Here is a 25,138-nt window from a genome sequence, read left to right on the forward strand (position 1 = left end):
ATGGGTTTCTTTCTTACGTAGTTTGGTAGGAGGTCTATCTCATTCTATCTGCACCCCAGAAAAAATACATTTAAGTCCTTACCTGGTCACGTTGCCAATGCGATAGATGCTGTTGCTGTAAAAGAATAGATCTTCTCATTTCTAGTAAGGGTCACTTTCCCCATTTAAGTCCTTTACACATTGAAAACCTAAGGCATAGAAGAAACCTCCTTGCTGCTCCTCCAGCAGCCTTTATGCCATCTGGTGGTTTGTCCCTCCCCTTTCCCAGGTGAGTGTGGGAAGGGCGGTGGGCGGCGCCAGGGGTATATGAGCCACAGCCTCAACTCAGGCAGCTCATTCTGCTTTTGGGTTTCAGTGGTGTTAGTGTTCTGCTGTTCCTTCAGTGAATTCCAGGTTTTGATCTGCTTTAGTTATTTGAGTAGGTGTGTTTTGATATTGAGAGAAGCAGAAGCATTTGTTTGAGGTAAGGGCTTTGGGACTAGTCGAGGTTCAGCATCATGTATAGTAAAAAACAGACTTGTGTGCAGATTTATTTCTTTTTTTTTTTTCTCCTCAGTATTGTATTGGGTGTTTAGGAGCGGTAAGATGGATTAATAGTCTGAGCTTGGATTTTCTTTTTTTATTTTAAGTGTGTTGTATGTTTTTGGAATTTCTGGCTCTATTGAAGATAGAACTTTGTTTTCTTCACTAGTTCTGCCATGCAAGTTCTCGATAGCCTTTCATAATAGGACTGATGGTGAGATGATCTAGCAGCGTTTAAGGTGGGCATCTTGTATCTATATGCATATGGAGTTTTAACATTCTTCAAGAAAGCAGCAGGTACATAAGGCATAGTGTTTTTCAGAGTATGGAACGGTCCATCATCTTTCTTAATTGCTGACAGAGTACCACGTTGTCCCTAGAACCTTTACGGCTTGCAGTAGGTACCTCATAGATCATAAGCATGAGGACTTCACTGATTTTGCGGGTTTGTAGCAGAGCCTGGAGTCTACAGGAAGATGAAAGGTAAGGGGAGCTTACAGAATGTGGGGTACAGCTTAGAAGAGCAGTTCCAGAGGAGCAGCTGACATGGGAGGTTCAGGGGTGTGAATACAGGGCAGGAGCTGTTCGGAAGGAGTGGCTTTCCTTCCCTGCGGGTTCAGGAGAAGAGAAGGGGTTTTTCAAAGTTTTGGGAGTGGGGGATGGTTGGGTAAGGGAGGTAGGTTCACTGTTTTTTTTTTTTTTTCAGAAGGGTTATGCAGTTGAATTTGGTTTTTGATCAGGTCTGTTCTGGTTTTGTCTCTCCACAGCCAACGGGAGATGGGAGGAAGTCACGAGAGACGCAGCGTAAACTGTCCGGGCTTCTGCATAGGAACAAGTTTTCTGAGACGAGACTCGTCTGATGTTTGGCCCTGCATTGGGTACATTAAGGTACATCAAAATATACCCTCCAGAAGTCTCGGGTCTCTGCTCCTCCGTGCTTCTTATTTCATTCGCTGAGCTAATTTTTGCTTCTGTCCCTTCACCGTCCATTGGGATGTCACAGAAATTGTAACTTAGGGGCATTGACTAGGCACTTATTTCCAGTGCAGGCTTGCGTCGCTGTCTTCCCTCGTGTTTCTTGGAGAACAGGATGTGTATTTGTGCTCTTAAATCTCCAGGGAAGGGTGTGTCTTATCACAGTCCTGGGCGTGCGAGCTTTTTCTGGTTTTCTTTTTGCCTTTTTCCTTAAGTGTCCAATGAGGCTTTTTCTAGTGTTGGTCATGACAGCGATGTTCTTGTTTATAGTGTTTTTAGCACCGGTTTCTGTAGTCGTACAGTGTCCATTTTAGATCTTCGAGTCACCGTGTTACGCTGTTGTGGTTTTTCCATCGGCGGACTGCCGTTGTAATTCCCAACGGGGCTTTGTAGGTTATTGGGCTCAAGGGTCTCGAGCCGCTTTTGTGGCGGCCCTCTTGTCCTCACAGCTCCATCCATCGGGCAGTCTCTGTTGCTGCGCGGTGCAATGTTCTGGTTTTTTGGAGGTTCCTGGGTTTGTCCTATTTTCTGGCTTTTGGTTAGAAGTTTTTTTGCAGGATTTCTGTTGTGTATTCCTGCAGGTAAGGTCAGGTTGTCTTTTGACATCCAGGTCCCTGTGGCTCTCCTTCCTCTCTTTTTTTGTTTTTCCTTTTGTAGTTATCCTCACCAGCTTTTTCCCACGATGGGAGCAGCAGAGAGGGGAGCGGAGCTCTGGGGACATCTGGGGAGGTAACGTCAGGATTCCTCCTGTCTTTGCAGGTCTGGCCCTGAGGAAGTCGGTACGCGGGTCGACGGCGTGAGTATTTATTATGCGGGTGCGCTAATACCTTTCAGAGTGTGTCAGAGGGTAAGGATTTTGTTATGTTTGGTGTCACGTTGTTCTGTGTATTTGTTGAAGACGCGAGTTTTGTGTGGGAGGAAGCGGGCTATCTGAGTGGTTTTTGGGATAAGGTGGGGTACATGTGTTTTTAGGTTGTATCTTATTTGCCAGGTGTTTTGAACTAATTGTATCTGAATTTCCTAGGGAGTCCCAAACGGGTTTGGGGCCCTCCGATGGCGGGTGCTGTTGCCGCAAGGCAAAGCAGGGTCATAGCAGAGTTTTTTGCCGTTTGTGGGGCTGGGCTCGGCCATCTCCTGCACAGACTCCTGTTGTGTAGCGGTCAGGGATGGTAGCTTTCTTTTGATTTCTCGAAGAACAAGAGGATGGAGCGTGTTGTAGGAGCGTAATCATTTTCTCTTCCTTTGGCGGTAGAGGCATCCGAGGGCCAGCCCGCATGCGAGGAACAGCACCAGGCTGTCTGTGTTGACCGTCAGCAGAGGAAGGAAGCTTCTTTAAGAAGCCGAGGTGATTAAGTAGAGTCCTTAGTTGTTCGCTTTGATTTTCATCACGGGGGTGGGGAGGGGCTGGGACATGCAAAACGCGGTCCCAGATGGGCGACCCGTCTGTTACGTGGCAGGCCATGAGAAATACCACGGACAGCACTGGACAGGCATTAGAACCCGGTGCTTGGGTCCGACTGACCTGGCAGAACCATCCTGCCATCTCAAGTAATGCGTGCTTCTGTACGGAGATTTTAATAGCTCGCTCCGCATCACCTTTGGCTTTTCCTCATTGAGCTCGTATTTTGGCCAGAAGCATCTCTCATGAAGCGTTTGGGTCTGAGGGGCCTCCGTGAGATTTTTGGCGCCCGTCTCCATGAGATTCTGTGACCATCGAGTCACATTCAGCATCTGTCTGCTGTCAGGTCTCCTGTAACTACTGTGCAGTTTCAGCTTAAGGCTTTATAGTGCAGCGTTATCTAATAGTAGCGTTGCATACACAAGTAGCTTCCGGCAGCCCAGCGTCCTGTCCCGTACATGTCGGCGCTCTTATGCGAGCGTGCTGTCTACCGAGGGGTTCTCCGTCCTGCGGCTCATGGAGTCCTTTAGGAGTTAGTTCTCCGTAAAGGAGGAGTCTGTCTTTACACGAGCCACGGTCATTTGCTACTTGTAGCTCTTTTGGTGTTTGGCCTATCATCGGTCTTTGCCTATATTGGGGTTATTTGGCAGTAAGCGTAATTTTTGCGTGTCGGTGGGTGGTTTGACTTAATCTTGCGGTTTAAGCAATAGGTCTGGGCTAAGCGGTGCAGTCGAGCGAGGAGTGACAGCGAAGGTGAGCAGACGGCGTTGTGGGCCACGATGGAGGTTGAGATCGATCGTTCTGGGATTTGTGCTTTTGGGCTCTCTGTGTTGCTTGAGTACCTAAGTCGGTCCAAGGGATTTGCATGGTGGGCTCTCTGTTTAGGAAAGCAGTATGTAACATCTGCGTGTGTCTCCACAATCTCCCGAAGCGGAGCCGGCATCGAAGGTTACGGTTCCCGAATCATTGGAGACGGACCGACTACACGAGCAGGTGCCTGACATGGATGCTGACCCCGGAGGCGTGGCACGGGAGGCGAGCGGAGCCGCATTAGGAGGCTGGGGGCAAGGATGAGTCCGGCATGTGGCTATTGGGGTAGGGGAAAGAAGAGGTCAGCGTCTACTTCTCATGGGTATTACTGTCTGTCTGTCTTGGTTTTTTTGTAACTCACTGATGGCGCTGCATCAGCCTGGCAGGTCAGAGCGTAAAGCTCGAATCGACAAGGTTAGCAGAGTGAAGAAGTCAGAATGGGGAAGGTTCGCTGTTTGCTAGGGTATTTGTGAGCACCTGGTCGACTTGGTTTTATTGTTGCTGCAGATGCATAGTAGGGAGCTGGACACCGAAGGGATGAGGCGAGCGGAGCGTTGCGAGAAGGAAGGTCGGCACGCAGCGACGGAGGGAACGTGCCCCTGTCGGCGCCTATGTGCCTAGCTAGCGCTCTGTTTTGAAAGTGTAAAGCGACTCGCAAAACTACATGCAAATCAGAAGGTCTGGCCTGAGGTCATCAGGCAAGGTGGGTGATGAACATCAACCGTAGCAGCAGTTTATTTTGAGGTGTAGAATTGTTGCAGCAGGTGACCGCTTCCAGACACAACGGTTGTTTTTATATTTCTGGTTTCTAGGCGCCACGGGCGATGCTGGCCGCAACATCTGGCGTTAGACTAGAAGCGAGCGGAAGGCCAAGGTGCTTCCGAGGCAGGTGTCGTTGCGGAAGAGGTCAGCGTTGACTGGCGTGACGCTGAGCAATGGCACTCCGTGTTTGCAGATGATGAAGAGGATCTGGGTGACTGCAGTGACATCTCAGGTAGCCTATGTGGTCTGTTTTAAAAGATGGTTTCTGACCCCCAGCCCTCTGAAAGGCAAGTTGAGGGCCAAAGCTATCTTTGTGCAGGTGATGGGCTGGGTGGGGGAAGCGCAGCAGGGGCGGGCAGGCGTTCTAAAATCAGCGTAGCGGAGAAGGCGGTTTGAGATTATGCACGTACGGGCAGAGAGGGCACGGGGTTCTTTGTGTAAAACACGACTGTCTACTGGGCAGGGCAGGTCCAGCCTGCGTCTGTGTTACTGTGTAGTCTTTGTAGTCCGTCTTGTGTCTCATACCATACCTTAATCACATCATGATGTCTCTATTCTTCTGTGTCTGGCGGGCACATCGCAATACCCAGGGTCTCGTAAGCGTCAGCTCATCGGCGTAACGATAACAGAGTCCTTCCTTTCTTGAATTAAAGTTTATCACATGGATCAGTCACATGTATCTTGCGTATCAGAAATTTACAGATGGTAACTTATTGCGATGGCGATTAAGAAGGCATCAGCATTGCCGCTCGAGAGCCGTCTGTTTTCCCAGAGTCTTTTTCTGCAACTTGTTCCCTGCATCCTAACATTCTTAGGTATTTAAGCCTGGCTTCTCACACCTCCGTCATCCCAGTTACGGACATATCTTTTTTTATATATCTTGATCACTGGCGATGGTATTTGACTTGTGGGGCTGCCGTAGGTTCTTCCTCACGGCCCCATCGATCTTATCGCCCGTTGGCATCTCTGGGCCGGGACTCATTCCTTTTGACAAGAGTTTTTCTTAGATATCTGGGTGACGTCATCCGTAGCGTTTGTGCGCAGCGTCGGTCTGCGTGCGTACGCGTCCGGGTTGGAGCCGCTTCGCCTGGGGGCATAGCGATGGTAGAGTCCGGGGAAGATTAGCACGAAGAGCGACGGTTAATGTTAATACGCCTAGACTGTTTTGGCAAAGGCGGTACAGCCTATTTCCAAGCGACCGGCCATCGGCAGCAGGCAGGACGACCATTTCTGTAGCGTTTGGCGGGTGCCAAGGGGATGACCGGAGCTGTCTGGGAGACTCGGCTTGAATGCTAGAGTGCTGCTAGTTGAGCAAATGGAATCTCAAAGGTGTTAAGGCTTGTATATGTAGGGCTTAATATTTGAGTTGCTTATTTCTTTTAATGGCAGGGTGTACTTGGGCTCTAGATGGTATGGCCGAATGGGAACAAGAGTAGCGGAATCGGTTGATCTCTCGCTCGGTATCCGGGTGACTTGTTCGATGTCATTGTTTTTGCAGGTGCAGAAGCACCAGCCGTGCGAGGCGACGGTGAGGTGAGCGCCATAAGAACACGGGTCAGCGTGCGGTGTTAGAGGGAAGATGTGACCGGTAGCTGTATGAGTCAATTGCAGTTTGTGTTTCTTTGTCTGAAGGCGTGAGGCCATGTGGGATCTGGGCACCGAAGCTGACTCGGGCACGGTGAGCGATGACTAGCGGGCTGGCGTAGCCGTTAGTTTTCAGGTGTCTTATTGTGGGTGAAGCTATAAACACGCCTTGTTGTTAGGGTTTTACAGGCGGTACTCACAGCTCGACGTGGCAACCTGAAAACAGCAGAGGCAGTGCTGGAAACCGGCCAAGGTACAGGAGGAGGAGATGGGAATCGGTGTGGGCAGGCTCTCATTTTAGGTAGTATTTCTGCATCTGTTATTTGCTTTGATTTTTTTTTTTGCATATGATGCATGTAGTATCAGAGGAGCGAAGCAGCGCTTTGAGCGGTCCGAGAAGGCGAGGTGGTCGCGGGCCTGTTTGTGCCCGAGAGTAAAGTGTCGTGCCGCGACTCGACGAAGCTTTTCTCTTTGGTTTGGCAGGTTCTGCGGAGGCTGCCTTGGGAATCGGATTAGCATTTGAGGCGAGCTGGGTAGCGGGGAGGAGGAGCACGGGACTGGTGACTTTTCACAAGCACAATGGTAATTTTGTGTATCTGAGCATTTTAGTGCCACAAGGAACGACGGCCGCAGCCTCCGTCTCTGGAATCGGCACGGAGCAGGCGAGCGGAACGCCACGGCGCTTCCGAGGATGAAAGCGGTGTGGAAGAGGTAGGCGTCTGCTGTTGGGATGCTTACTGCTGGTGGTGTGGGAATTTTTTGCAGATGATGAAGAGGAACTTGGGGAATGTGGGGAAAATACCAGCTAGCTGATGTGTATTTTCTCCAGGATGGAATCACGCTCCTGGCTGTCTGCCAGCTGAGTTGAGGGGCTGGCACTTGGAAGGGGGCAAGGAGACAAGGTTGGCCGTTGCAGGAAGGGGTATTAAAGGTAGCGCAGGGGAGAGGTATGTCTGGGAACAGTGCCCTCCGGGCAGGTAAAGGGAGCAGGTTTTTCTTTGGCACGATGCCAGCGTGCGTCGGGCAGGGCGGTTCCAGGCTGTGTCTGTTGTTGCATGGTCTGTGTCGTGTCTTCTGCGTCTTAAACCTTTGTTTGGTCTCGATGTCGTCTTTGCACCCAAGGAGGGCGGTATGTGCCTCGGGCACCATCCCTAGCGTCTCGAACGCTTGTACTCATCGGCATAGTGCCAATCGGGCGCTTCTTTTCTGGCGATAAATGTGTGGCGTGGATCGGTCTGGCGTTTCGACGTTTCCGACGGTCCTCTTTTGCGGCACCGCTTCTGGCTGCGTGAGTAGCTCTGTTCTCTTGCCGTCGGTTTTAGTGGACGGGGGTTTCTTCCCTGCATAGTTACGTTCTTAGGTCTTGAAGCCGGCCTCGTTGCGCCTGCATACTCTCAGTTTTGAAAATAACATTGCGTTACGGGCCGTGACATTCCACTCTTTTACTGGGGCTGCCCTAGAGGCTCCTCACATAGCCGTCACGGTGGTCTTGCTCAACGGCGTCTTCGGTCCGGGTGTTGCTCTTGTTGCTGAGAGTTCTCTCTCGTCTGTGAGGCACGTTGTTAGTAGTGTTCTGTGGAGTGTCGGTGTGTACTTGCGTGTGTTTGGCCTGGAGCCGCTCTGCCCGGGGGGCGTAGAGTCAGGGGGCTGGTGGAATAGCGATAAGCGTCTGTGGCTAATGTGTTGCTGTGCCTAGACCGTTGAGGCAAAGGCTGTACGGTCATCTTGTACTGAGTAGCTGTCGGCAGTGGGTGAGAACGAGAATTACTGTAGTGCTTGGCAGGTGCTAAGGGGATGAAGGTAGATGTCTCGGAGACCACTAGAGCGCTACTTGAGCAGAACGAATCTCAAAGGTGTTAAGGCTTATATGTGTAGGGCCTGATATTTGAGTTACATATTTCTTTTAATAGCAGGCTGTGGTTGGCCTGTAGATGGTATTGCTAAATAGGAACAAGACCTCTGGAATTGTTAAGCTATTGCTCAGGATCCAGGTGACATGTTCAATACTAATTGTTTTCAAGATGCAGAAGGATGAGTTGTCCAGGGACACGAAGGAGAAATGAGGTCAGTGCTGTAAAGAGGGTGGGTTGGTGTGTGGTATTAGAGGGCACATGAAACTGGTAGCTATTTAACTACATTATGGTGTTTCTAACTTTTTTTGTTTAATGGGAACGTTCCAAGCGAGGAGCTATGTGGGATATGGGCCCAGAGCTGACTTGGGCAAGGTGAGCAGGGATTGATAGGCTGAAGTAGTGGTTATTTTTCAGGTGGTGTGTGGCTGGTCCAGGCATAAGGGACGCCTGTTGTTTGCGTCTTAGAGATGGCGCGTAAGCCTGCAAGAGGCAAGCCAGACTGACGAAGGTGGGGCGGGTGAGCTGTCAAGGTAAAGGAGGGTGAGACGGGGATCGGTGCGGGCAGGCTGTGGTTTCGGCCAGTATCTCAGCATGTGCCTTTTTGCTTGGGTTTCTGCAGGTGCCGTATGTAGGCTCGGAGGGTTGCCGCCGCATGTCGACGAGCGGTCCCGGAATGTGAGGCGGTGGTGGGCCAGGTTGGCATCTAATAGCCGAGTATTGTATGGCAATGGAGTTGCAGTGTTTCTCTTAGGGTTTGCAGGTTCTGCAGGGGCTGCCTTTGGAAGTGGAGGAGCATTGGAGGTGAGCTGGGTAGTAGGGAGGTGAAGCGTGGGGCTGGTGTTTTCTTGCAAGCGCAAAGGTAATTTTGTGTCTCTCGGTATCCTAGGTGCCAGAAGCGATGACAGCTGCACCGTCGGACTGCGGAATGGGGAGGGAGCAGGTAAGCGGTCTGCCACGGCGCGTGTGAAGCGGCAGCTGTTTTGGGAAAGGTCTGTGTTGACCGATGTGATGGTGACTGTGATGGCATTGGTTTTGTTTTGCAGAGAGTGAAGAGGAACGTGGCGATGGCAAGATGAATCCAGCGGGCTGAGTGTGGTTTTCCTTGTCAAGGATGGATTCAGCCTCACGGCCGTCTGCAAGCTAAGTTGAGGCTCTAGTGCTGGAGAGGGGTTGGGGGAGGGAGGGTACAAGGTTGGCCGTTGCAGAATGGGGTTTTAAAGGTAGCGCTGGGGAGAGGTCTGTCTGGGAACAGCGCCGTCTAGGCGGCTAGAGGGAGCAGATTAGTCTTGAGCTCGATGGCAGCGTGCGCCGGGCAGGGCGGTTCCAGGCTGTGTCTGTTGTTGTGTAGCTTGTGTGGTGTGTCTTCTGCGTCTTACACTTTTGTTGGGTCTATATGTCGTCTTTGCGCTTAAGGTGGGCAGGGTGTGTCTGGGGCGGCGTATGCCTCGGGTGCCATTCCTGGCGTCTGAAACACCTGTACTCGTCGGCATAGTGCCAATCGGGCGCCGCTTTTCTGGCGTTTAAAGCGTGAGGCATGGATCGGTGTGGTGTCTCGGAGGTTTCCGGGCGGTCCTCTTTTGCGGCGACGTTTCCGGCTGCGTGAGCAGCTCTGTTCTCTTGCCATCCATTTTAGTGGACGGGGGTTTCTTCCCTGCATCCTTTACGTTCTTAGGTCTTGAAGCCGGGCTCGTTGCGCCAACATCCTCTCAGTTTTGAGAGTAACTTTGTGTTACGGGCTGTGACGTTCCTCTCTGTTTTGGCGGCTGCCCTAGAGGCTCCTGACATCGTCATCACGGTGCCGCAGGTGGTCTTGCTCGACAGCGTCTTCGGTCTGGGTGTCGTTCTTGTTGCCGAGAGTTCTCTCACGTCTTTGAGGCCTGTTGTTTGTAGTGTTCTGCGGAGTGTCGGGGTGTGTGTGTGCTTGGCCTGGAGCCGCCCTGCCCGGGGGGCGTAGAGTCAGGGGGTTGGTGGAATAGCGATAAGCGTCTGTGGCTGATGTGTTGCTGTGCCTAGACTGTTGAGGCAAAGGTTGCACAGTCATCTTGGTCTGAGTAGCTGAGGTACTAGAGGGAACATGTGACTGGTGCCTATCTGACTACATTATGGTGTTTCTAACTCTTCTTTTTATTTTTCTTTATTTAATGTGAAGGTTCCAAGTGAGGAGTGATGTGGGATATGGGCCCTGGAGCTGACTTGGACAAGGTGAGTGGGGACTGGTAGGCTGAAGTAGTGGTTATTTTTCAGGTGGTGTGTGGCTGGTCCAGGCATAAGGGACGCCTGTTGTTTGGGTCTTAGAGGTGGTGCGTAAGCCTGCAAGAGGCAAGCCAAACTGATGAAGGTGGGGCGGGCGAGCTGTCAAGGTAAAGGAGGGTGAGACGGGGATCGGTGCAGGCAGGCTGTGGTTTCGGCCAGTATCTCAGCATGTGCCTTTTTGCTTGGGTTTCTGCAGGTGCCGTATGTAGGCTCGGAGGGTTGCCGCCGCATGTCGACGAGCGGTCCCGGAATGTGAGGCGGTGGTGGGCCGGGTTGGCATCTAATAGCCGAGTATTGTATGGCAATGGAGTTGCAGTGTTTCTCTTAGGGTTTGCAGGTTCTGCAGGGGCTGCCTTTGGAAGTGCAGGAGCGTTTGAGGTGAGCTGGGTAGTAGGGAGGTGAAGCGTGGGGCTGGTGTTTTCTTGCAAGCGCAAAGGTAATTTTGTGTCTCTCGGTATCCTAGGTGCCAGAAGCGATGACAGCTGCACCGTCGGACTCCGGAATCGGAGGGGAGCAGGCGAACGGCCTGCCACGACGCATGTGAAGTGGCAGCTGTTTTGGGAAAGGTCTGTGTTGACCGATGTGGTGGTGACTGTGATGGCATCGGTTTTGTTTTGCAGAGGGTGAAGAGGAACGTGGCGACGGCAGGATGGATGCAGCGGGCTGAGTGTGGTTTTCCTTGTCAAGGATGGATTCAGCCTCGCGGCCGTCTGCAAGCTAAGTTGAGGCTCTAGTGCTGGAGAGGGGTTGGGGGAGGGAGGGTACAAGGTTGGCCATTGCAGGAAGGGGTTTTAAAGGTAGCGCTGGGGAGAGGTCTGTCTGGGAACAGTGCCGTCTAGGCGGCTAGAGGGAGCAGATTAGTCTTCAGCTCGATGGCAGCGTGCGCCGGGCAGGGCGGTTCCAGGCTGTGTCTGTTGTTGCGTAGCTTGTGTGGTGTCTTCTGTGTCTTACACTTTTGTTGGGTCTATATGTCGTCTTTGCGCTTAAGGTGGGCAGGGTGTGTCTGGGGCGGCAAATGCCTCGGGTGCCATTCCTGGCGTTGAAACACCTGTACTCGTCGGCATAGTGCCAATCGGGCGCTGCTTTTCTGGCGTTAAAAGCGTATGGCGTGGATCGGTGTGGCGTCTCGGAGGTTTCCGGGCGGTCCTCTTCTGCGGCGACGTTTCCGGCTGCGTGAGCAGCTCTGTTCTCTTGCCGTACATCTTAGTGGACGGGGGTTTCTTCCCTGCATCCTTACGTTGTTAGGTCTTGAAGCCGGGCTTGTTGCGCCAACATCCTCTCAGTTTTGAGAGTAACTTCGTGTTACGGGCCGTGACGTTCCTGTCTTTCTGGGGTGTCCCTAGAGGCTCGTCACATGTCCATCAGGGTCCCGCAGGTGGTCTTGCTTGATGGCATCCTCTGTTCATGTGTCATTCTTGTTGGTGAGTGTTCTCTGTCGTCTTTGAGGCCTGTTTGTAGTGTTCTGTGGAGTGTCGGGGTGTGTGTGTTTTGGCCTCGAGCTGCCCTGCCCGGGGGGGCGTAGAGTCAGGGGGTAGGTGGGACAGCAGTGACAGTCTATGGTTAATATGTTGCTACGCCTAGACTGTTGAGGCAAAGGCTATACAGTCATCTTGAACTGAGTAGCTATTAGCAGGGTGTTTGTATTTAATAGTGTTATATGGGGATGTGTAGAGCTGTGTGGGAGGTGGTGTTCAGGAGTATCAATGGAGCTTACCTCTCAAAGGTGTTAATGTTTTATTGTTTGGTGATTAAGTGGGTGTTTTGTGGTTGGTTTTTTTTGAAATGTTGCGTGTGGTTGGACTGTTGGTGCTATACTTAAAAGGGTACAATAACTCTAGAACTGTTAAGGTATTGCTCTGTTTCTGAGTGAAGCGTTTGATATTATTTTTGCAGATACAGAGGCACAAGCCATGCGCCAAGTAGTTATAGAGGTGGCAAGTGGAGCATTAAAAGAAGGTTTTTGAGGCCCCTGTCCATTATCTTTCAGAAGTTGTGGAAAATCGGGGGATGTACAGGTATGTCAAAATGTACCTTTTGCTTTGGTCATTTTGTGTGCCGCAGGCAGCCTCGGAGGGGGCGTAGTTTCCCGCTGAGGAGCGGCTGGAGGAGGCGAGGTGGTTGTCAGCCGGGTCGTCATTTAATAGTAAAGTATGAAATGGCATGTTGGTTAATCATTTCCCGTTTGGTTCTGTGGGAGCTGTGCTGGCTGCCTTGAGAATCAGCCGAGAAGTTGAGGTGAGCTGGGTGGTAGAGGGGAGGCACACGGGGCTGGCTATTTCACCCGAGCGCCACAGGAACTTTGTGTCTCCTGGCATCCTAGGCGCACCGAGCGACAGCCGCAGCATCTTTCTTGAGAACAGGCGTGGAGCAGGGGAGCAGAACGCTACAGTGCTTTTGAGGAGGAGGGTGTCGCAGAAGCGGTTGGCAGTAACCAGACCAGTGTGGAATAGCAGCACTGTGTTTTAGTTTGTTAGTGTGCTGTGGGTTTTTTTGGTTGGGAGGTTTTGGGTTTTTTGGGTTTTGTTTTTTGGTGGGTGTTTTTTTTTTTTTTAGATAATGAAGAGGAACTGAGTGAGTGCAGGAATGTTCTAGTTAGGTGTGTGGTGGTTTTCTTTTTTTCTTTTTTGAGGGTGGATTCGGATCCCTGGCCCTCTGAAAGCTCAGTTGCGGGGTGAGGGCTGAGGAGGTATCAAGGATAGGAATTGCAGGGAGGGGTTATAAAGTTGGTGTCGGGGAGAGGCCTGTCCAGGAGCAGTCTCCTTTGGGAAGGGAAAAGGACCGGGTTACTGTTCTTAGCACGCTGCTGACGTTGGCTGGGCAGGGCGGTTCCATCCTGTGTCTGTGTGTTCTGCTTTTGCGTAGTCTGTCTTCTGTGTCTCGTACCCTGGTTTTCTCGGGTCTTGATGTTTCTGTAGCTCTTGGTGATCATGGGGCCCCTCGGTAAGCCTCCCGAGGGTCTCGAACGCGTCGCCTCATCGGCATAGCTTTTCTTGCGCCCTGCTTATCTTGCCATCGTAGCTTAAAGCGCGGACGTGTCCGGGAAGCGTCGCCTTACAGATGTTTCTGAGGGATCATCTGTTGTGCTGGCCAGCCAGGCGGTCTCTGCAGGTCTGCTGTTGAGACTTATATTTTTATGGTCCTTTTCAGGGGTTTCATCCCTGGTTCCTTAATGGTCTTAGGTCTTAACTCCTGGATTGTCATGCATCCATTTATCTCTTTTTAGATGGTAGTTTTCTCATGGGCCATGGCAGGCCTATGTCTTTTTTTGGGATGCTGTAGAGCGTTCGTGCCGTTGTGGCACTGTAGGGGTTCTGTTTTGGAGGCATCTTCCCTACCGGAGTCATTCCTGGTCATGATGTTCTCGGGTCTCAAGGTGATGTGGTTTGTGGTGTTTGTGTGCAGTGTCTGTCTGCGTGTCGGGGTTGGGGCCGCTCTGCCCAGGAGCGTAGCAATATTGGAGTTGGGGGTAGCGTAGCCTTATGGTGCTATGTCCATTTGTACAGTATCTGGAGGCAAAGACTGTAGAGGCCATCTCAAGGCAAGCAGCTGTAGACAGGTGCCGCAGTTACTTCTGTTGTGTTTTGCGGTTGCCGGAGGCTGGATCGTCGCATGTAGCGAAGTGTCGTCTTCTGCTTGCCGTAACGGAAGGTGAAACTTGGGAATCGTACGGAGCCCAAGGTTGTTTAGAAGTGCATGGCGAGGCAGTTCCAGGGATAGCTCTGGAACTGGGGGGCTGTGCTGCAGTGGCAGCTGGGTGGTGTAACCATAGCGTTTTGAGTGAGAGGTGGTTGCAGGATCGTTCGGTTCCTGAGTGTGCCAAAGCTTGTACGTGTGAAGTATTTTATTGCAGGTTGTATGTAAGGTTGAGAGTAATTTATTTCTTAGATACTTAGAATAAAAAGCAACCCAGCTGGGGGATTTTTTTTTTTCTCCTGGCTGTTTTTTTTTCCCCGGTCCTGGCTGCTCTGTGTGGTGATGATCATCACCACGGTTTGGGCGGAGGTCAGGCTCGGGCCGGGGTTTTGGCAGGCAGGGCGATATATTTTTTGAGGCCCCTGGGAATACAGTTCCCAGGGAGCGCCGCAGAGGCAGGGCAATGGTGTGTTGTGGCATGCTGGTGGTGGAATGGATTGGCTGAGACAGAGGAGTGGTTTGGGTGGTAGCTGAATGAATGGTGTGTTTGGAATGCATCTAATCTGTGATGATTGGTGGTTGAAGGATTGTCTAGTTCCTGAATGTGCCTATCCGTGTGTGTGAAGAATGTTATTTCAGGTTGTATGTAAGGTTGAGAGTAATTGTATTTCATAGATACTTAGCATAAAAAAACTCCAGCTGGGTGATTTTTTTTGTTTTTTCCCGTGTGGGTTGTTTTTTTTTCCCCGGTCCCGGCCGCTCTGCGAGGCGATGATCATCGCCAAGGCTTGGGCAGAGGTCAGGCTCGGCCCGGGGTTTTCACAGGCAGGGTTTCTTTTTTGAGGCCCCCAGGAATACTGTTCCCAGGGAGCGCCACAGAGGCAGGGCAATGGTCCGTTGTGGCATGCCAGTGGTGGAATGGATTGGCTGAGAGCGAGGCGTGGTTTGGGTGGTAGCTGAATGAGCGGTATGTTTGGAATGTACCTACCCTGTGACGATCGGTGGTTGAAGGGTTGTCCAGTTCCTGCATGTGCCTAACGTTGTATGTGTGAAGTATTTTATTGCAGGTTGTAGGTAATGTTGAGAGTAATTTATTTCATGTATAATTAGAATTAAAAAAATCCCAGCTGGGGGATTTTTTTTTTTTTCCCCTGGCTGGGTTTTTTTTTCCCCCAGTCCCGGCCGCTCTGCGAGGCGATGATCATCGCCAAGGTTTGGGCGGAGGTCAGGCTTGGGCCGGGGTTTTCACAGGCAGGGTGGTTTTTTTTGAGGCCCCTGGGAACACCATTCCCAGGGAGCGCCGCAGAGGCAGGGCATCGGTCCGTTGTGGCATGCTGGTAGTGGAATGGATTGGCTGAGAGCGAGGCGTGGTTTGGGTGGTAGCTGAATGAGCGGTGTGTTTGGAATGCATCGAACCTGTGATGATGGTGTGGGGGCTCTTTCGTTTTTTTGCAGGTTCCAGGTGGAAATAAAATTTTTCCTTTGCAGATGTGTAGAAATGAAAACAGCATTAAAAAACTTCAGCTGGGGAATTCGGTTTTCCCCCAGTAGCGTTGTGCTTTTTGAGAACGTCAGCAATGACTGACTGGGATTCTGACAACAGGAAAAACTTTTATGATGCCTGAAGTTGTTCATCTTGCGATCTCATGGACAGCGGTACTGAGCGAAACCCTTTTGAGCTCTACTGGACCTAAGCGGGCTGTGCCAGCATCTTCCTCTGAGTGGGGATGCCTCTCAGCGCTGAGAACTTTTGGAGTTTCCCTATAGAGGCTGGTTGACAGGATCCGGGCCGATATCTGATGCCTCTCACTCCTTGGGAGTCAACGCTTGCCTGTTCAGATGGTAGTTGTTTGATGTGAGCATTTTCTGGAGCTTGAGGGCAATTTTCACTGAATCCTTTATGTATGTTTACTGAGAGTATTTCACTAAGTCTGTAACAAATGACGTCGCTGTGTGTGTGTAACGATACAAATGTTGTAGTAAACCCTATGTAATCAGTTTGTGACTGGTAAATGAACCAATGAATAGGTATTGCTAAATTCCAGCAAGGTTGACTGTGAAACGCCCTTAAACCGCCGGTAGACGTGTATACCCCATAGCTGTGAACTGTTGACCAAGTCTGAGACTAGGAGTGGATCCAGCCGCACCTAGACTCCTCTCTGAGGAGGAGTTTAGAAAGCAAGGGGGTCCATTCTGAACCTCGTGACTCAACAGGAGGGCCTCCCTTGTTGTCCTTTGTATTTGCGTATGACCAATATTGTCTTGACTGTAATGTTGGTCTGACCGTGAGACCCCCCCCTTAACTCACTGCTGGATGGGTATACCCCGTAGCTGTGAACCGTTGACCAAGTCTGAGACTAGGATTGGATCCAGCCGCACCTAGGCTCCTCTCTGAGAAGGAGTTTAGAAAGCAAGGGGGTCCATTCTGAACCTCGTGACTGAACGGGAGGGCCTCCCTTGGTATTTGCTTGTACATCAAGTTTGTATTTTTTTCTGTCTCTGTCTATATAGAACTGACTTAAATTTGTGTGTACATTATTACATGTGATATGGAAGTAATAGCAAAGCTTGCCTTTATTAGGGTTGTGTGGTATGAAACAGAAATGGTTGTGCAAAGCTTGCGATGCAGGTGACGTTGGATCAGGTTTGCCTCGCATGTGTGTAGAAAAATTGTGACAGCGGTTGTAATGGAGCTTTTTGTAGGGCCAGTTTTGTCTCTGGAGTCTGTAGAAATGGCTGTAATGAGGTTGTAATAAAGGTTATGTTGTGTTGGGTGTGGTTTGCCTCCTCTGTCGGTATTAAAACTTTTAGAACCGGTTGTTGTCAAGTTGTGAGGTGGCTTTTGCCCTCTGTGTCCATATTGATGCTTCACAACCAGTTGTAATGAAGGTGGAGTTGGAGCTGTGTAGTAGCCTATGGCTGTATTTAAACTTGGATAACGGTTGAAGTTGTTGGATGGGTTTTGTCTGCTGTGTCTGTATTGCAAAGGCCAACACAGTTGTAATGAAGTTGTTTTGGTCCCCTTTCCTCTCTGGTGCTGGTCTTTGGTCCCCTTTCCTCTCTGGTGCTGGTCTTTGGTCCCCTTTCCTCTCTGGTGCTGGTCTTTGGTCCCCTTTCCTCTCTGGTGCTGGTCTTTGGTCCCCTTTCCTCTCTGGTGCTGGTCTTTGGTCCCCTTTCCTCTCTGGTGCTGGTCTTTGGTCCCCTTTCCTCTCTGGTGCTGGTCTTTGGTCCCCTTTCCTCTCTGGTGCTGGTCTTTGGTCCCCTTTCCTCTCTGGTGCTGGTCTTTGGTCCCCTTTCCTCTCTGGTGCTGGTCTTTGGTCCCCTTTCCTCTCTGGTGCTGGTCTTTGGTCCCCTTTCCTCTCTGGTGCTGGTCTTTGGTCCCCTTTCCTCTCTGGTGCTGGTCTTTGGTCCCCTTTCCTCTCTGGTGCTGGTCTTTGGTCCCCTTTCCTCTCTGGTGCTGGTCTTTGGTCCCCTTTCCTCTCTGGTGCTGGTCTTTGGTCCCCTTTCCTCTCTGGTGCTGGTCTTTGGTCCCCTTTCCTCTCTGGTGCTGGTCTTTGGTCCCCTTTCCTCTCTGGTGCTGGTCTTTGGTCCCCTTTCCTCTCTGGTGCTGGTCTTTGGTCCCCTTTCCTCTCTGGTGCTGGTCTTTGGTCCCCTTTCCTCTCTGGTGCTGGTCTTTGGTCCCCTTTCCTCTCTGGTGCTGGTCTTTGGTCCCCTTTCCTCTCTGGTGCTGGTCTTTGGTCCCCTTTCCTCTCTGGTGCTGGTCTTTGGTCCCCTTTCCTCTCTGGTGCTGGTCTTTGCCTTAGAATGTTTTACTAATTTCACTTGAAAGTGCAAAAGTTATGTACCGTAATAGCAGCAGTAGAAAATGGCATACTCCCTGGGAGTAAAAATTAACTTAAAACAAGAAAAAAAATCAATTACTAAAAAAAAAACCTACTCCCAGGGTAGGAGCCATTTTCTACTGCCGCACCAGACTTTATTATTTTTCATTTTTCTTTATACTATAAAAATACACATAAACCCCCCTCCACCTGGCAGGAATCAATGATTACAGTAACAACACCCAATATTACCATAATCATTAAATTCACCCAGGTACACAACCAATTAACACCCTCTTATACAAATGAAGAAACTAATAATGCCAATTAAACAAAAAAATTTTCAGCACCACCACATGGAACCAACACCCTTCAAAATAAATCATACACACTTCAAAAACATTAAAAACAAGCAATTGGCAAACACAAAAAAACCCTCTCAAACGCAACCACAGTCACCAACACAGAACCTCCAAACCACACAGAAACATATCCACACAGCCAAGACAAAACCAGAAGTCCTCCCACACCACACAGCAGGACCTCCAGACCATAGAAACGAAACCGGAAGTCTCCCTCTATGATGCGGAAGTCCTCAGACTACACCGGAAGTGACCAGAAAATCACCGGAAATACCCTCTCTACACCCGGAAGTGACCCGAACCACACCGGAAGCGACCCCGCACAAACCGGAAGTGACGCAAAAGCAACAGGAAGTTACCGATTCCGACCGGAAGTGGTCCCAAAACCCGAAAAATAAACCGGAAACAGTCAAAACAAAACCGGAAGTACCACAAAAATCAACAGAAACACCTCAAATTCACCAAAACCACACCCATAACAACCACAATCAAAACCTAAAATAAAACCACACTTAAATGAGGTGTTGCAGTTATGGGTAGGGTTTAGGTTTAGGGTTTAGAGTTAGGGGCCACCGGCGGGGTTAGGGTTCTTAAGGGTTAGGGCTAGGGGTTAGGGGTAGGGTTTAGGTTTAGGGTTTAGAGTTAGGGGCCACAGGCGGGGTTAGGGTTGTTAGGGGTTAGGGGTAGGGGTTAGGGGTAGGGTTTAGGTTTAGGGTTTAGAGTTAGGGGCCACAGGCGGGGTTAGGGTTGTTAGGGGTTAGGGGTAGGGGTTAGGGGTAGGGTTTAGGTTTAGGGTTTAGAGTTAGGGGCCACCGGCGGGGTTAGGGCTGTTAAGGGTTAGGGCTAGGGGTTAGGGGTAGGGTTTAGGTTTAGGGTTTAGAGTTAGGGGCCACAGGCGGGGTTAGGGTTGTTAGGGGTTAGGGCTAGGGGTTAGGGGTAGGGTTTAGGTTTAGGGTTTAGAGTTAGGGGCCACAGGCGGGGTTAGGGTTGTTAGGGGTTAGGGGTAGGGGTTAGGGGTAGGGTTTAGGTTTAGGGTTTAGAGTTAGGGGCCACAGGCGGGGTTAGGGTTGTTAGGGGTTAGGGGTAGGGGTTAGGGGTTAGGGTTAGGGTTAGGGTTAGGGGTTAGGGTTAGGGTTATGGGTTAGGGTTAGGGTTAGGGTTAGGGTTAGGGAGCCAGTAAGATAGTTAACAAGCGCCAGGAAGATTCAGGAAGCTTAAGGCCACTTCTGAAGAGTGAGTGGCTGTAAGCAACACTGACCGGCTGTGCGTAGGTCTCAGAGAGAGGGTGGAGGGATGTCAGTGAGAAACAAGGAGGTGGCTGATGGCTTTAGCGAATCCTTAAGCATATCTAAGCCCAGAAATGGAAAGCGGTTGATGTGTGTGGATGGGGAAGAGGAGGAGGTTTGTCCTGGGAAGATGTCAGCAGGGAAGACCCCTCTTCTGCAAATCAGGGATGACAGACATTTCCATGTGGTGTGCATCCCCTAGGAGAAAGGGAATGCCCGCTGCTGAGGATGGCTGTGCTCAGTCATGCACCGTGAGCTGACCATGCTCCCTTTACCTCCTTCACTTCCCACACTTGGATGGAGCTCAGGAAACATCGATGAGCGTGGAGGATGCACAGACCTCCTGGGCTGAGGTCCTGTCACTGCAGGGGAAGAGGGAAGGGTTTGTGAGACACATGGTAGTGCAGGGAGAGAGCAGAGCATGTAGGATTCAAGCGAGTCTGGGGCTAGGACTTCTTGGGTGCTAGAGGAACGTGAACAGGCCTTTGAAAGAAGCCAGATGGGTTGTGGGGAACTCAGAGACATTGGCAAATCCTCAGAAAACTACACCTTTGTGTTTGAAGAACAGTGAGGACACAGAGTTATCAGTGAACCTTGGGATATCATGGGGTCAGAGTGAGCTGGGGAAGCAGGGGTGGTGGTTAAAATCTGCAGAGAAACGGGCACAGACAGAGGACAGTGTAGGACAGCCTGTGGTGGGGAAAGCCAAGGGCTTTGGTAGGGCTGGGACCCAGAACTGAGGTCTTTGTTCTCTTGGCTAGGGCTGCTGACTCTTGGGCTGAGGCCCACGTGAGGACACCAGTTCCTTGCAGCCCCCGTACTTTGTTGCCTCCTCACCCCTGACAGAGCCTGGGAGGTGTCTTAGCACTGACCTGCACTCGGCATCACAAACCCTCCCATCTCTCTGCCCCTAGCAAGAGCCCTGAGACACCCATGAAGGAAAGGATCCCCATTCCTAGGGTCCTGGGGTCAGGGCTTGGCCATCCTCCTTAATGAAACACGCCAAGGGCTTTCACAGCCCCCTCCACTTGGCTTTCTGCATGTGTCACTCTCACTGGTTACCATGCTGTCACGCACAAGGGTTGCAGGCTGTGAGGAGGGTCCAGTCTGAACATGACGTCATTCACAATTGAACCTGGAACCTAGGATGTTTCAGGCCTAAGAGGCAATAGCACACCACGAGGAGAGGCTGGCTCTGGGGATGCCATGCTTGGGGCTAACCCACATGCAGAGAGGGAATTCATGACTGCAAGAGTCGCGGGAGCTATCATCAGAGACAACAGAATCACCGAACCATTCAGGTTGGATGGGACCTTGGGAGGTCTTTAGACTAACCTCCTGCTCACATTGGGATGAACAATGAATTCCCATTAACTTCCTAAGGGCTTCTGTCCAAGAGTGTCCTGAAAATGACTAAGATCTTTGGTGGACTCCTAGAGACCCTCTGAGGAAGCTGAGGGTGCCTTTTGCTGCCAGGTAAGGATGGCTACAGGATTCCTTGACTCCAACAAGCTGCTACTAACCTCGAGCATCTTCTAACGAGCACTGGCCACTGTCCTTGATCAAAAGGTGCAGTCTTGAGAGGCTGCTAAAGTTTTTCCAAACCTTGGACTATTACCCCGTGCTGCTCTTCCCTGTAGGCACCAATGACACAGCCAAACCTGCAAAGGATTGAGTGTGACTGTATGGCTCTGGGGGTGATGGGCATGGTGGCACGGGCAGTGTTCTCCTCAGTCCTGCTGGGGAGGGGGAGAGGCTTGAGGACTGGACAGATCCTGTGGGTCAGCAATTGGTTGCACAGCTAGTACCAGCAACAGGGGTTGAGTTTCTATGACCAGGAGACCCTCTCTGAGGACCACTGACTGCTGTCAGTGGTGTCTACGCTGCTCCTGAGGGTGTTCGGCAGAGATGAAGCTGATCTCCAGCAAGAACAAGGTGCTGCTGACAGGCACACTGTGAACATTGCTGCTCTGTTCCTTGCCTGTACCATCAAGGGGGTGAGTAAAGGGTGGCGGAGAGGAAAACCAGCAGCTTGAGAGTGTAGGCAGACGAGTGGAGACCCCAGTGCGATGTGCTTCCTATTCCTGCACTGTCCTACATCTACTGGCTAGAGCAGGGACAGACCTTGCTGCAGGGCAGTGGTGGCAATCGGTGGCTTGCACGAAGGCAGTGCTGTCTGGGCTGTGTGTCACACACACGCTTTGAAGGGGGGCAGCTTTCCTGTGCAGGACCAGTGCTGTCCCTGCCAGCTGCATGTAGCTGTCTGTGAAAGCCTTGGCACCTCACATAACACTACAGGCCTTTCTTTGGCCATTAAGTTGAGTAACCGTCCTGAAATCTGTTAGGCAATGTGGGGATGAAACGAGACAACTCTCATGATAGTCAGGAGAGCTCTAGGAAGTACAGCTGATGGAGATCAGAGAGAGAGAGACTGAGCTCTCCCTGTGGTCCATGAGTCCATTTGATCAGCTGAATCCCTGTGCAGGCTGTCCAGAAAATAACAAATAGAGAAAGATTCTCTTGTCCTAAACGTGTGCATCTGCTGTCATCTCAGTTGTTCAAAGGAAATCATCCTCCTGCTCAGAAATGATGCCTCAGATACCACCTTCTCAGTTACCTCCATGTCTCTTGGACCAGCTCTGGCACCTCAAATGTCACCAGGTGTTTGCATCTGAACACCTCACTCCTGGCCTCCATCTCCAGTAATTATCACGGGAGCTGAGACAAGTGGCTCCCAAGCAGCAGGTGCCTGTTTTGTGCCCATCTGAACTAAGGCAAGGGGAACCCCATCACCTGTGCGTTTGTGGCAGGCATGGGAGGGAGCTGCGTCCCCTTCTAGCCCCAGGACTACAGACCCAGAATGAGATGCCTCAACTGACTGAGCTGAATCCCTTCCATCAGCAGGAGGGATAAAATAGATTACACCCTGTCCTTGTCTGTGTGTCCTGCCTAATGCTGAGACAAGAAAATAGGATTCTGAAGCCTCATTGTTCTTCTGATACATGAAATGACAGTGCTGGAAAGAAGTGTCTCTCCCCAGCTGAGAGGGGGAACATGAGTGATTCCTTCAGCCTGTTTCACAGCAGGTTCCCCTGGAGCCCCAGGGACACCTGGAGGGAGCCCAGAGGGGCAGAGAAAGTGCTGCCTTGGGCTGGGCCTCTGCTGCTGAGCTGGGCTGGGCTCCTGGGATGGAGGGAGCTGCTGGCAAGTGGGCAGCCCTGCAGAGAGACAGCTCTGCCCAGGAGCAGCTCCTCTGCAAAGCACAGCAGGGCTGAGGGCACTGCCTGCAGGCACCAAAGGCTGAGAAGCGAGGCAGAGAGAGAAGGCAATCTGGAGTGGGAGGAGAGCTGAGTGTTCACTGTGGGAGAAATGTTCACAGCCCTTGACCCAGTAAGTCTCTGGCTGCAGGGCAACACAGCTGTGGCTCCTGGAAAGATCTCCTAAAGCTGGCACATAACCCCAGCTTATGCAATCTGTCAAGAGGGCTCTCAGTGGTCCTCTAGCATAGAGGAGGAGGATGTGTTCCAGAGCAGGGCTTCCCTGCTGCACCATCAGAGGGACAGGGCATGGCGTTTCCCTTCTCCTGACGACGGCTTCCGAAGTGTGAAGGTGGGTGTGCAGCCAGGGGTACCCAGGGCTGTCATTCTGAGCAGGGTCCCTGCACCCCAGGGGCTGTGTGCTGGGACAGGGACTCTGCCGCCTGGCAGGGTCAGCACTCAGCCTGCCCAGGGAGCTGCCCATGGCGCTGTGGGGAGAAGCTGTGGGTGGGAGGAGTGACCCCTGGCAGGGCAGGGTCCTTCTGCTGTTGAGAGGGTGCTGTGTGCGTCAGGGCTGCTCACAGCTCCAGATCATTTCTAAGGCATTTCTGAGGAGACTTTCAAGGATGACATCAAAGCCACATTTCCCTGAAAGGGAAGGAATCTGTGCTTTCAGTTTTCCACTCTTGGTGGTCTGGGTGGGCAGTGGGAGATGGGAATTTATTTCTCCACTCTGGAGAAGGCACTGAGACCGCGGTTCTGGTTAGGACTTTTCTGAGCTGCCGCTGAGGCCCTGCACACACAGAGATGCCCCTGGGCAGTGCCTTGCTGCCAAGAGGGGTCTGCAGGGCAGAGCTGAGCACACAGCGAGTTGGATGGAGTCAGTGAGCCCTGACAGGGAGGAGACATGGGGACAGAGAAGCTCCTAGCACTGACAGCTCCAGGCAGCAGATATGGGCAGGGAATGAGAGGGGAGCTGCTCCCAGAAATGCTGTGGGAAGGAGGATTCAGGCACCTCCATGCCTTCCCCTGCCATGCCAGACATGTTCTCCGGAGCAAGACCCTGGTCTCCTCGCCCACACAGCAGAGCACTAGGAAAAATGGCATAGATTTTGTTCAGAGTAGTCTAATCTCAACCTTTGACTGTCTTTTCCTTCATGGACAGTGCTGATGGCCAGCAGGACCAGATGTGCAACGGCAGCTCCATCACCCAGTTCCTCCTCCTGGCATTCGCAGACACGCGGGAGCTGCAGCTCCTGACTTTCTGGCTCTTCCTGGGCATCTACCTGGCTGCCCTCCTGGGCAACGGCCTCATCATCACTGTGGTAGCCTGTGACTACCGCCTCCACACCCCCATGTACTTCTTCCTCCTCAACCTCTCCCTCCTCGACCTGGCCTCCATCTCCACCACTGTCCCCAGTTCCATGTCCAATTCCCTGTGGGACACCAGGGCCATCTCCTGCTTGGCATGTGCTGCCCAGCTCTTTCTGTTAACCTTTTTTATTCTAGCAGAATGCTATCTTCTCACTGTCATGGCCTATGACCGCTACGTGGCCATCTGCAAACCTCTGCACCACGGGACCCTCCTGGGCAGCAGAGCTTGTGTCCACATGGCAGCAGCTGCCTGGGGCAGTGGGTTTCTCCATGCTGTGCTGCACACTGCCAACACATTTTCACTACCCCTCTGCCGAGGCAATGTCCTGGACCAGTTCTTCTGTGAAATCCCCCAGATCCTCAAGCTCTCCTGCTCAGATGCTGACCTCAGGGAAGTGGGACTTCTTGTGGTTAGTGCCTGTTTAAGTCTCTGGGTGTTTTGTATTCATTGTGGTGTCCTATGTGCAGATCTTCAAGGCCGTGCTGAGGATCCCCTCTGAGCAGGGATGGCGCAAAGCCTTTTCCACGTGCCTCCCTCACCTGGCTGTGGTCTCCCTGTTTGTTAGCACTGGCATATTTGCATACCTGAAGCCCCCTGGTGGTATCATCTCTGTACTCGGTGGTGCCCCCAGCAGTGAACCCCCTCATCTACAGCATGAGGAACCAGGAGCTCAAGGATTCCCTGAAGAAACTTCTGACTGGATGTTTTTAAGCAGCATTGAACTGCCCAGCTTCTTCTGCAAATCTCATTGCACTCATAATGTAACTCATTCTAGGCTGAGAATTTCTTTGGTACTTTGTGTTTAGCTTTTCTTAGTTGTAATAATCCTGTCCACCAACAAAGTGTCCTTCTTCATCATGCTTCTGTTTCAATATCCACCAGGTTTTTGTGATCCATGGACTGTGTACATGAGGAGCCATGCTCTCTGTCTGTTTAAACAAAATAAAGGACCGTGCAGTGACTTTTTTGTCCACGATCCTTGCCCTGAGACCTTTGTAAAGCTGCAGGTGGAGTACCTTGGTGCAGAGGTGGAGAGGAAAAACAGCCCTGGCACAGCAGCACTGCCAGGGAGCACCAGTTCTTGGTCTTTCCCAAGCTGCTCTCTTTCCACTTCCACACTCTCCTTCTCAGCCCTTGTGTTGCTGCACGGTCGGAGTGCTCTGGCAGCTTGGTCACAGTCCGGTGGTGCGGCAGTCCTGTGACCGCAGGCAGGGACAGGCAATGGGCATCTCTGTGACAGAGCTGG

General features: G+C 51.6%; 2 long non-coding RNA genes across 2 annotated transcripts; both read left to right on the forward strand.

The window, feature by feature from the left end:
• The first annotated feature begins 366 nt into the window (after positions 1 to 366).
• Positions 367 to 9,055, forward strand: LOC148051776 (uncharacterized). Its single transcript, XR_015699457.1, has 14 exons — positions 367 to 463; positions 692 to 819; positions 903 to 1,005; positions 1,290 to 1,410; positions 2,257 to 2,293; positions 4,214 to 4,409; positions 4,519 to 4,700; positions 5,967 to 6,001; positions 6,232 to 6,305; positions 6,662 to 6,763; positions 8,320 to 8,435; positions 8,525 to 8,706; positions 8,792 to 8,845; positions 8,949 to 9,055. It is a non-coding gene; the product is annotated as an uncharacterized LOC148051776 (long non-coding RNA).
• Positions 9,056 to 11,674: 2,619 nt separating this feature from the next.
• On the forward strand, positions 11,675 to 16,565 carry LOC148051777 (uncharacterized). Its single transcript, XR_015699460.1, has 2 exons — positions 11,675 to 12,173; positions 15,247 to 16,565. It is a non-coding gene; the product is annotated as an uncharacterized LOC148051777 (long non-coding RNA).
• Positions 16,566 to 25,138: the final 8,573 nt, after the last annotated feature.

Source organism: Nipponia nippon, unplaced genomic scaffold (assembly GCF_047370975.1).
Source record: "Nipponia nippon isolate SJK-2023a ecotype South Korea unplaced genomic scaffold, ASM4737097v1 scaffold_55, whole genome shotgun sequence".
Classification (NCBI taxonomy): domain Eukaryota; kingdom Metazoa; phylum Chordata; class Aves; order Pelecaniformes; family Threskiornithidae; genus Nipponia; species Nipponia nippon.